This window comes from Gambusia affinis, linkage group LG09 (genome assembly GCF_019740435.1).
Source record: "Gambusia affinis linkage group LG09, SWU_Gaff_1.0, whole genome shotgun sequence".
In the NCBI taxonomy this organism is placed as follows: domain Eukaryota; kingdom Metazoa; phylum Chordata; class Actinopteri; order Cyprinodontiformes; family Poeciliidae; genus Gambusia; species Gambusia affinis.
Genome location: NC_057876.1, coordinates 20,225,906 through 20,237,923, shown reverse-complemented (window position 1 = coordinate 20,237,923; position 12,018 = coordinate 20,225,906). Strand labels below are relative to the sequence as shown.

General features: G+C 34.6%; 1 protein-coding gene across 3 annotated transcripts in view; it reads right to left on the bottom strand.

The window, feature by feature from the left end:
- Positions 1–11,364, bottom strand: part of enox2 (ecto-NOX disulfide-thiol exchanger 2) — a 196,260-nt gene extending 184,896 nt beyond the window's left edge. The window contains exons 1-2 of one of the 3 annotated variants that reach the window (XM_044127161.1): positions 11,197–11,364; positions 7,010–7,107 (exon numbers count right to left, since the gene is read on the bottom strand). The gene's annotated coding sequence lies outside the window, so the exon portion shown is untranslated. The remainder of the gene's footprint in view (positions 1–7,009; positions 7,108–11,196) is intronic. The other 2 variants (XM_044127158.1, XM_044127159.1) reach the window with 2 other exon arrangements.
- Positions 11,365–12,018: the final 654 nt, after the last annotated feature.

The following is a 12,018-nucleotide window of genomic DNA, read 5'->3' as shown; positions in this document are numbered from 1 at the left end:
CAGCGAGGGATTTACCACTGGGAGTAAAAGAGATAAACACGCAAGCTGAACTACCAAGATAAAAATATTAGTTTTTATAAAAGAAAAATTTTAAATGGAAATATGATCCAACAATGAAGTAAGCACCTTCTTTCCATAGTATCCTTGCATAATTAATCATAATTAATTATGCAATTAGCTTAATTAACAGGATTAAAACCTGCCATCAATACCCTATTGTAGCTTTTATCTTTTTCAAAAAGTATGGCTTTTAGTAAAATAACTACCCTGTCCAAAGGCATTTAGGAACCTTAGATGACTGGTTCTTTTGTACAAAACCAGGGTATAGTTCATAATGTTGATCAGCTCATGTATTTGAAAAGGTCAAGCATGTCTGAAATCTGTTCGACATTATCAACACAACACCATTTCCAGCGCTGAATTAACTTCAGACGCATCCAGCATCTCTCCACCCATCAATGTCACCGGAGTCTCCAGAATTATTCAGGTATGAAATTAATTTACTTCACACCTTTTGCAGACTTCACACAAAATCAGTGTTCATTTAGATCTGATGAAGAGATTTAGCCTAAAGCAGCAATCAAACTAGACTGAAATGACTGACCAATGGGAACGATGAATTCTATTGTAGAGACAATTTTCAACAGTAATTCAAACTGCCTGAGGCTAAAATTGGTGATGCACTTCAGGTCGGTGTTTAAAATTAAAGGGAACCCATTATAAAGCCCACAGCTATGCCCTCATAGTGGATACAATGTAGCACATTTACCGTACATCTATTTACTGTGAGTGCACTGCAAGGAAATTTGAAAATTTAATATCTCATGTAAATCTTCAAAGAGGCAGATGTAGTTAATTTGTTGCTTTTTGTTTTTCAAGTCTCCTGACAAGAATGAAGTTTTGTCTAAGCCAGTTTTTGTGCTGTTTTGTTGTAACTGCAGGGTTCACAGAATTAACAGTCTTTTAAGATGGATTTGAGCAATTAATAAGTTAACAGAAGATAAACGAAGAACACTATGAGGAAGCACAATAAATTATGTTAGTATGAAAACAAAATTTTGTAATTTACACAACTATATAATCATTTAATCCAAGCAGTAAGTATAAGGCTAAATCTAAACAGGGTTCTTTTACAATTTTTTAAGTCCCTATCTAGTGTCAAGGTATTTTTATTTAATTCCTTGTTACCACCTAAAAACCTCATGGCTGAAACTTAGGGAGGGAAAAACACTGTAATCAACATGGCAGCGTAATGGTTTCCTGAGCCTAAGATATCCAGGGGGAGTAATTAAGTATAAAAAGTACTAGCATGTCACTTCTCCTGTATTTTTTGGGGGGATACTGCTCTGTCTTCTCAAGCACCCAGTCGGTCGTGGCAGATGGCTGCTCGTACAGAGCCAGGTTCTGCTGGAGGTTTCATTCTGTTAAGGGGGAGTTTTTCTCTCTACTTTCGTAAAATGCATCCTTAGAATGAGGAATTGCTATGAAGTCAACAACAACACAAGCGATTGTCTACTGTCGCTCCATGCTCATCCAGGAGTGAATGCTGCAAGTCAGTGACTTGATGAATTCTGCTGAGTTTCCTTGGTCAGAAAACATTTAAAACTAATTTACAGAATAAGTTGAGCTTATAAATTGGTGATGTTTAATATCAATTGGAGTGTATATTTGGCTGAATTGAAGCAAGTACCTTGACACCACATTTGTTGAGAAATAGTAGTGCATAAATAAACTGAATTGAATTGTCGAAGCAGGTACAAATCAGCTTACGGTTGACACAAAATGCATGTGGCAAAAGGCTAGATTTTGTACTCCCAAAAGTCCTGTATAAAATGGACAAAACTATAAATGTACAAAATGGAAAAGGGAGAAATAACCATTTGCCCTTGAGACAGAAGGCCTTGAATAAAAGGAAAAGAGGGGAAAAACATCTCAACTTGCTCTAAAATGAAATATTGTTTCCATTAAAAACCTGACATAGGAGCAGAAAATGTTTCTCTTGAAAAACATGGTAATGACAGCTAATCTATGTTGGATGGAAATAAATAGCACAATGAACAGACATCACAACCACAAACTTCATGCAAGATAAAATTAATAACTGTCATTATGGGGAAAATGCTATTAACCAAGTTTGATCTCCTCTGAAAAAAGAATTGCTTTTTTGATAATGTTTGAAGTCAATAGAAAATAATTTCCTGTAAAACTTCAGTACTTAACATTTTCTACAAACTGCTTCAATAATATATGCCAGAAAAATATAAAGCTGTACACTTAATTTATTCTTGAAGAAAATCCAGTCATCCCAGTAATGCATAATATATGTGGGTTTTGAGCATGAAATACTGTCCACACAGTCTAGTAATCAAGTGGTGAAATACTGACCATATGGTGAAATGTGGGCATCCTGTTATGTTAAAGCACTTTAATGAACTGCATTAAGATGCAGAAGGAAACTGTTTTTCACATATGAAACATAGCCAACATAGATCATTTCACATACATAAATTACTTCTCTGCATACACAGGTGGACATCCATTAATAAACCTTAATTGCTGTGAATCCAACTTTAGCTGGTAAACATCAGTATCTAACTAAATATATATTCTAAGTAAGGATGAATATGTTAATCTTTGGGTTGTCTTTAGTGGTTTCTATAGGGAGAAATCTGTTGACAGTTGATGTGTTGGTTATATGTGTAATTTATAACCAAATGAATAACTGCAACAAACAGCTCATGCAGAGTTAACGTACTTCCTGCCAATACAACTCATCTAACAATTCAGAAAACTGACAATGAAACTCTGGTAAATTAATGTGGTATTGACTTTTGTTAACTTATTTACTATGGGATGTCTATTTACTTTAATTGTACTATAATTAAAATCGAGGGCAAAATATACAAAGCCCTCGCATTTAAAACTGTTAATTTTGTCTGATAGAAAAGGAGATAGACATCTAACAAAAGATAATAAAACTATGTAAAATTATCAACTGCCACATATTCTGTAGCTGTTCAGCTTTACATTCTTCCCAGGCTGAGATGATGACAAAAAAAATTTACTGAAACTGTGTTAGAATCTAACTTTGCTCTTGTTTCCTAATGTAATATTACAAGTGAACTGAATGCAAATAGCGATACCTTTTTTTTTTCTTTTTTTTTTAGAGAAATACTGTTTAAGGCTAGTAAAACAACAATAAGATATGGGTAGGTATATTTTATTGTGGTTGGGAGTAGAATAGACTAGAAATGCAATATATTGTAGAATAGACAATATGTTTCCCTAATTGTGTTAAGACAACCTTAACAGGTATTGGGTAAAATTAATACAAGCAGGCAGTAACATTACAATCTTTGTGATGAATACTGAATTCATCCAATGTGATTAATAGAATACTGAATTATAGCTGACCAGTACAGGGTAACCCGCCTGTCGCCCGGAACGTTAGCTGGAGATAGGAACCAGCACCTCCCGACCCCACTAGAGACAAGGGTGTTAGAAAATGGATTAACGGATGGGTGAATTATAGCTAAGATCCGTGAATACTTGATATTCCCTCTAAAAATGCTTATAACTGAAAATGTTAGTAGTTCATACACCAAATACACTTTAATGTACACACGTACACACAATGGGAACTGGATTAGTGCTACCATATGAGCTAACATCTACAATCTTGAAAATAGCGGCACTCCTGGACTGGCTGCTTTGCAAACACAAGCTAATCATGTCATGTAGCTCCTATTTATTTCACCTTTCCAAACCATCTTTTATTTTGAACATTGCTGAAAATAGGTAAATTTTCAGCAAATAATTTGGAGTTAAATTTCACTGAAAATCCGTGAATACGTCAATCCGTCAGTATTGAACCACAGATAGGCTGGGGTTCATTTTATACTGTAAATATTGGATTTGTTGACAATATCTATATCTGTAGAAAAAGAAGTGCCAAATTTGATGCCTTTACTGCACTTTTTTCTATTACCTATTCAACTATGGGTTTAGTGATTTAAATTGTTGTGCTCACTGAGCTGTTTTTCAACGCACTTGCCTCTCCTGCTAAGGGATCATTATAGATATGGGCTATTGCTATATATTGGGTATAATAGGTCTGGTAAGATGCAAAGCAGAAAAATAACGTCTATTTGTCAACCTGTGTGTAAGTATCCCAAACAAAGCACTGCACTGTTACAGCATGAGAAAAGCGTATTCCTAATATTGATCAGATTATCCGTCCCTCAACACACTGCAAGTTCTTTTCATGTCAAATTACAACAATGTGTGTGCCACGGGCATTAAGAAAAAGCTGCCAAATAAATACTTCAGTCATTTGCTGCCTTTGTCATTTATGTATCAACAAGAGAGAGAAGAAACACAAAGAAAGGAAAATCTGAAAGCTTAAACAAGTTAAGCATTGCAGAGACAGTAACTGAAGAAGAGAACAATGATGTGCCTTAAAGAAAAAAATTATCATATTTAGTACCAGGTAGTGGTTCAGATTTCCCAAGGGGAAACAATTGTGTTTATCTGCAAAACATGAAATAAAAGCTTTGCCACAAAAGGCAGCAGGACCATTAATTTGTTTAACAACATGAAATGTCATCAGCCGCTAGACGAACGATGTTTTAAACTCTGCATGTACACCCACAGTAATGAAAATGTGAAATGAACCTGTTGCAGATCAGACGACTACCTTCTGGTTTGTTAAATCAGCCCCACACAGTTAAAAAGTACAACATAGAGAGAAATGGCATTTTCAGTGATCAAATACATCAATAAATAGATTACTTTTATTAGTGTTTCTGAAAATCTGAAGTTGAAAAATGTCACTAATATGAATCATTTAAAGCAGAAGCATTGATGTGAAGTATACTTCAGAGGGAAATAAGACTGATCAAGAATAGTGATGCTAATTTTTATACTTCTTAAACAATGCTGCTTTAATTTGACCAATTATTTAATAGGTTTTTAATAAAAGTAACAACAGTTAATTATACAGTGGTTCAGAACATATGTGGAAATATGCAAACATTGATTTGCATATTAGGGCCATGTAAAGGACGCTAGTTACATTCCAGGCCCAATAAAACATGTCTATCAGGTAGTGCTTCAGTTTTTAATCCCCGTTTCTGTGACAAAACTCTCACTTTAAACTGGCCTGGAAAATGGATGGGGACAGCTAATGACTTCATGCCGCTGCAACAGTTCATAACATGAAAGGATAAGCCACCTCCTCTGATGTTCAGTACAATCCACTCAGAACTCGTAGGTGAGGTGTCTCGTCCTTCTCTGTCCCAAGCTTTCAATAAGTCAAGCCCAGATCCATCAGAAGAGCAACACACTGGGTAACACTGGCCTGGGTGAAGCTCCTTTTGGTGCAAAGCAAGGTCACTGAACTACACACAGATGCAGGATCAATGAGACAGATTAATGAAGCACTACATGCTGACATGAGGAATATTGACAATCCTGTTACATCTTGGTCCTGCTGTCCTCAACAGGGCTTAAATAAGTCAGGTCAACGTCAGAGAAGACTGGTAAACTTCTGAACCTCATCCTTCATTTTATAAAAGATAAACATATGGAACACGTGGAAAAATAAAAACTAGGATTTTGACTAAAAATGGTAATTTCTGACTAAATTACACCTCTCTCGTAGCAGAATTAGGAATCATTCTACACATAATAACCCAATAAAGTAGATGACTCCTACTATTTAAAGAATAAATGCTTATTATCTAGGTCTGCTTAATGTATCTAGTCAAAATATCAAATATAATGTGCAGAAAAGCAAAGGGAAGGACAGCTTATGCTTTTAACATTAATGAGGAAAACTAAATTTACCTTATGAGCATTTTAGAATAAAAGTATTGCCTTATAGCTGCTTTAAAAAGACTGAAATGTTCAGCATTGCCTTGGAAACGGCTCCTTTACCTTCATTTCCAGAGTGCTGTACATCTTGTCTTTCACCTGTTCTCTTATTTTGAACTGACAGTTCATGCAGCTCATTCAATCTCATTTTTCTTTGAGATATATTTTTTCTGGGATATTTTTATTCAGTATGCCTGAAATAAAAACCTACTGCTATTTTTTTGGTTTTTATTTCTCAACTTGATTCGGTTCCTTTTTTTTCTTGATGGCCCCTGTATTCATTTATGCTTAGATTGTCTTCAAATGAGCCATAAAAAAAATCAAATAAATAAAACACACCAGATTTAAGGTTTGTCACACATTAAACTAACAAAATAAAATAAATTCTAATTAAAGTTGATCTATAAATGCTAATTAACAGTAATATATTACTTTCCCCAGTGCTACTTCATGAAAGAATCCATTACACTTGATTTATAAGAGAATATATATCCCACTAAAACTCCACTACAGGTTTTTCTAGTTACCTAGAACAACAAAGTGAATTGCTAGTGCAGCTGCTGAAAACTGTAAACGGTTCAGTTGGAGTAACTGCAATAGAAGACTGAACTATGGATGTGTGTGAAAAATTTTTGCTGGAAAAACGGAGGCCGAAGTTGATATTTTTCAAAATAAGATTTTTACTCAAAGTACCTTACATTCGGATAGATTGGATGGAAAGCAGCTCTGAAGATCCATTTTTTGCAAGTCTTGCCACCAATTCTTAGTTGCATTTTGCTTTGGAGTTTGACAGATCCATTCTAACACATCAACTGATGTAAACCTTTCTGGATTTTGTCTTGCAATAAAAAAAATTTCGCCTCAGTTTCAAGACTTTTGCAGTTTTCTTCAAGGATTATATAATTCCATCAATCTTTCCATCAAACAGCTCATAAAAATATATACATACCCACGGTATGATGCTACCATGACTATGTTTAACAGGGGGATGGTGTGTGACATTTCCCAAATATGTGGTAAGAATCACAAAAAAAATCATTTTAATTACATAAATAGTATTGCATAGCACTGTACTTAACCTTTATTCTTTATTTGAATTTAGTGGTTAACTTCTGTGTCCTTAATTAACACTTACCACTCGATTTATCTGATCCGTTAGATCACAGGTGTCAAACTCCAGTCCTGGGGGGCCACTACTCTGCAACATTTAGATGTGCCTCTGCTGCACCCCACCTGAATAGAATAATTAGGTTATTAGTAAGGCTCTGGAGAACTGATTACACAAGAAGGAGGTAATTAAGCCATTTCATTCCAGTGTTTTGTACCTGTGGCACATCTAAAAACTGCAGGACTGGAGTTTGACACCCCTGCGATAGATCCTAAATGCATTTTCTATTTAATACATAAAATAAATTGTAACCAAAGATCCAACATTAGGTCATCTGAAAAGAATAGAAGTAAACCAGGCAAGCCGAAAGGGCAGAGATAAATGATCCACAACTGAAATGAAAGAGTCTCTCTACAACAAATATTTGTTTTTAGGTTTGCACTGACACACAGGACTGCTAAAAGGGAACATACAGGGATGATAGGAATCCTTCCACAAATCCAGAGAGCTTCACTTCAGCTTGGATTTTGAGTTAAACAAAACTGATGTGTGTTTAAGCTTGTGCAGCACAGTGTGCTAATACGACGGATTTCTGTTTGCAAGAAGCAGTTTAGCTGCATTATTTGGGATTGTAAAATATTTAACACTTACATCCAAGATGTTACTTCTTCATCCTATAAAGACAGGATGGTAAACAGTCATGTCATGTCTGCGACGAAGCTATTATTTTTAATCTTGAGATTCTAATTAATAGAATCTCAAGATTTTATTGCATTTAATAATGTTATTTACAACAACTTGATAGACAACTTATCAATGTTCAAACCATTTAGCAAATTCTTAGTGAGTTTATTTCTTAGCTGAACTAAAACATGCAGGTACTCTCAAGGGTTTTCTTCTTAGCTTTCAAAGTTTTTTAAATGTGAAGTCAACTTGGCATAAATGAACATCCCGTCATACCCTTTTACTTTTCAATCCTCTTAATTAAACAAGCAACGCTACAAATCAGTAAAATAAAAATAACTTGTGCAGGTCCATAATTTTACCCGAGTAAATTTGCTGTAAACCTGTTTAGTCAGGTTTACAGCTGAGGTTTCTACCTCAGATTCAGGTAGAATTTATGATAGCAGGCTCAGAACAATTGGCATCTTCCTTTAATCAATGTGAGGATTAACCTTTTTCTATCAACGATGCCTCTCTATGCTAAGCATAGAGATGAGAGCAAGGATTATAGCTGGGAAGACGTGTTTCAGCTCATTATTGGGCTAAGATCTTCAGACCTGGATGACACACCATAAATCAGCAGCATTAAGTTACCATTAATGACTCGGTAATCCTTCAAATCTCCCCAAGGAAATGCAGCTCATCATGAGCCTTTCTGGGAATGAGTGCATTTGAAGAGGTGTCTACAATTATGAACCTCCATAATTTTAGAGAAAGCTTTCTCTCTTCTCTGCAGAGCTTGATCTTCTAAACACTGAGATAAGTGTCATAATGTTTATTATTTCCATACTGCCATTACAGAACTCATCACACTTTTTCACTACATAATGTGTGTCTCATAAATTCAAGCCAGTCCTGTAATGGAAACAAGAAAAATTTATAGATCTCCGCTGAGAAAATACTGGTTACTGCTTTAGCATTATGTACAAATATTACACAATTAGAGCTTATCATAGTTTATATATTTTCCTTTCACAGAACAATAGAAACGGACACTGTGAAGAGACACAGTGGAATGAGGATTTGAATGCACTAAAATGTTTTTTTTTCACTAAGACTGCCATTCCCATCTCCTAAGATTGGGGATTTGTTTCAAAAATGTAACTAAAAACATTTTTTCATTAGGCAAAGTTTTCCTTCTGCATTTGTCTTGTCATGGCTGAAGTAAACCATGTTGCACAAATCTTGTTGACTTGTATGATTCTTTAAGCTAACTATTTATGCACTAATATTACAGTTATAACAAAAAAACTTGGTAATTTGTTTCACAAAAAAAAAAAATATCTGTTTTCTGGAAAACATTTAAAATATTCTAATACAGTTCTATGTTGCTGGCAGAACAAATCCCATAAAATAATAAAGCTCACAGAAGGGATACCTCAAACAAGCTATTTTTCATTGCTGTAGTCCTTTACAGTCGGGGTGGGTATTCAGTATAGCTGTAGAAAAGACATGAGTGAGGAAGAGAGCATTAGTCTCTGAGCTCCATCTGAAGCTGTTATGTTTATTGTTAAAGATTTTGGCTGAATGCTGACATTGATTCAGACTCTAAAAGAAGGCCTGGACATCTTCTATTCTCTACTTTCAAAAATGCAACAGTTAAAAGTTGGAGGACACCAAACCTGAAGGTCTGGATTTGAAGACCCATGGAATTTAGGTACGTACTCTTATAGTGCCAATGTGTCAAAATGAATATGCTTTGAGCTAAACTCTAAATCGTAGTTCTTCTGGTATATTTAGGGTTATTCTCCTGCTGGAATGTTAACCTCCACACCACTCCCATGTCATTTCTTCCAGGATTAGTCAAAAAAAGGTAATCACAAGATAATCTTAGAAAATTTTGCACTAAGAGGTAAAATCATCACTTTCAAAAACAAAAATATGTTGCTAATAGATAACACACCCACCTCAATTATTCACAGAAAACCTGCTTTTTCATAGATTTTTTTCGCAGCACATATCTGATATGTGCAAGAATACGCTGCCTTGGAAGCTGAAATACCTAGGTTCAATGCTACTCAACATGGTATTGGCTGACATTTGTAAAGCAGGCAATTAAGGGTAAATAAATGTTATTTTCCAATCAATGTGGAGGAAAATAACATCTCATTTTGATTGGCTGTAACCCCAAGAGTGGAAATGAAGAAGATGTAAATATTAGTTTCTGTTGTAGTATGACAACAGATGTTTTAGGATATGCCATACAGTTTCCACTATATGACAGTTACCTTAATTAATGCATATTAAGGTATATTTGGTGCATGAACTATTAAAATAGGTGGTTCTAAGCATTTTTTTGAGGGAGTCTCAAGTCTTTGTGAAATCTGCTATTTGTGGATCCGAATCCACAGTTTTAACAAATAAATTAAGTATCCGTAATAAATTAAGTACAGGGATAGGCTGTATTTAGGTCCATTCATCACTCCATCAGCAATGATTATTTTCCCTATATTTACTGAAGAAAGCAGCCTTATAGCATAATACTGCCAACACCATGTGTCACAGTAGGAATAGTGCATGTAAGTTGTTGTACAGTCACAAGTAACATGTTGTGTGCTTATTGTGTCTGCTAGTTGAACTCAGAAGGCAAAAAAGGAAGAAAAAATAGCCTAATATTATTTTTCACACATAACTGCTGAGCTATACATACCACACTTTTAAGATTTATATTTAAAAAATTTATTGAAACTAGTACCTCATATTTCAGGATGGATACATTTTCTTCTGTGGGATGTTAATGTTTGTGATAAATATTTGTGGAAAATTATGTAAATAGAGTACAAACTTTCCAACCTGATAAAAAAAAAATTGGTTAAAAAAAAAAACTTTTAGTGTCATTCAGTTGGGTCAATGTTGTAGTTCAATGAATAAAACTGCTAAAACCAGCAGTAAAAGTATAACAATATGTAAAAATGTTATTCGTTCTTCAATTTCAATCAAAAGCCAAAGGTTTTGTTAGGTACTCCTAACTCAAGAGCTGCAATTTACAGATCCCTGGGCTATTTCTTTCAGAAAAACTGAAAGTGTTATAAATTTCTTGCCTTCAATCATTTCAAAAATTGCATCTCCCATGTACTGTGAAAAGTATGAAAAAAATGTTGTACATCTAGTTTCCCATCAAACCTGCACGATTACCATGCCATCTATATTCCTACTTTCTGAACACCTGCCACATTTAGTTTGTAGCCGTCAACAACACAACTTCTCGACTAGCACTCATTTATTATGCAAAAAGCATACTCTCAAGACTTAGCAGATACTCTGATATTTATTCTAAAACAGGACCTAAAACTTACTACGACAGAGATGCAGAACAGCGACTCTATTTAGTTAACCTAAAAGTTATATAAAAACAATATAAAAGTAGTTTAAAGACAATTTGTGGTTACAATACGCCATAAAACAGAAAACTTATGCACGTATTTATGTATTCAAACTCAACGGTAGCGCCAAGGAAGTGACATGAATGATCGAAGAGAGAAAAAAAGTACCTCTCTGAGGCGTGTGTCCTCTCTCATGCCCTCTGAGTTTGGTTTCCTACAAACGCATGTTTTAATGTGAAGTTTCTATTTCACTGCTTCGCCGAGTTACTAGGTAACATCTCTGTTAGCAACGAGAAATGACAAACAATGGCGGAGCAGTGACAGGAGCGAAGTACGGGAAGCGGAAGGTCCACACGTGCTTTTCGATGACGTTGTGTTTTGGTTGGTTTGTTTTAGGATACGTCATATCATTAAAACGTACTTTCAAAATAAGAGCATATATTACAGGCCTACATTCTTGTAATTAATAACTGGTAATCGTGTTTTTTAAATTATTAGTTCTTTAAATTAATAGGCACTTTCACTTGTGCAAACAATGAAAAAAAATAGGGTTGATTTATTGGGCCACATTAACATACATAAAGCATGTAAAACTAATAGAAAACAAACGTCTTGGTCAGATTAAAGTTCCAAGGCGCAATAAAACAAATTTGTTGCTGAATAAATATCTATTTTTAAATAATAAGAATGTGTGGGTGTGCTGTGGTGGTGTAGGGGATAGCACAACCCACATTTGGAGGCCTTGAGTCCTTGTTAGATTTACTCTAAATTCTATTTAAAATTAATACAGACAGACTATGATGTAATATAAAATTGAAACTGATGGGAAGATTTTAATAAAATAAAACTGTCAGTCACATGTTTTGAAATAAAATTGTGTTAATGCAACTCCATATGAATTTGATTAAGCTAAATGTATAGCATAAAAAATAATTAAACAGTGTAAAAGGTGAATACTTTTGATTTTTGTAGCAATTACATTTTACCTGC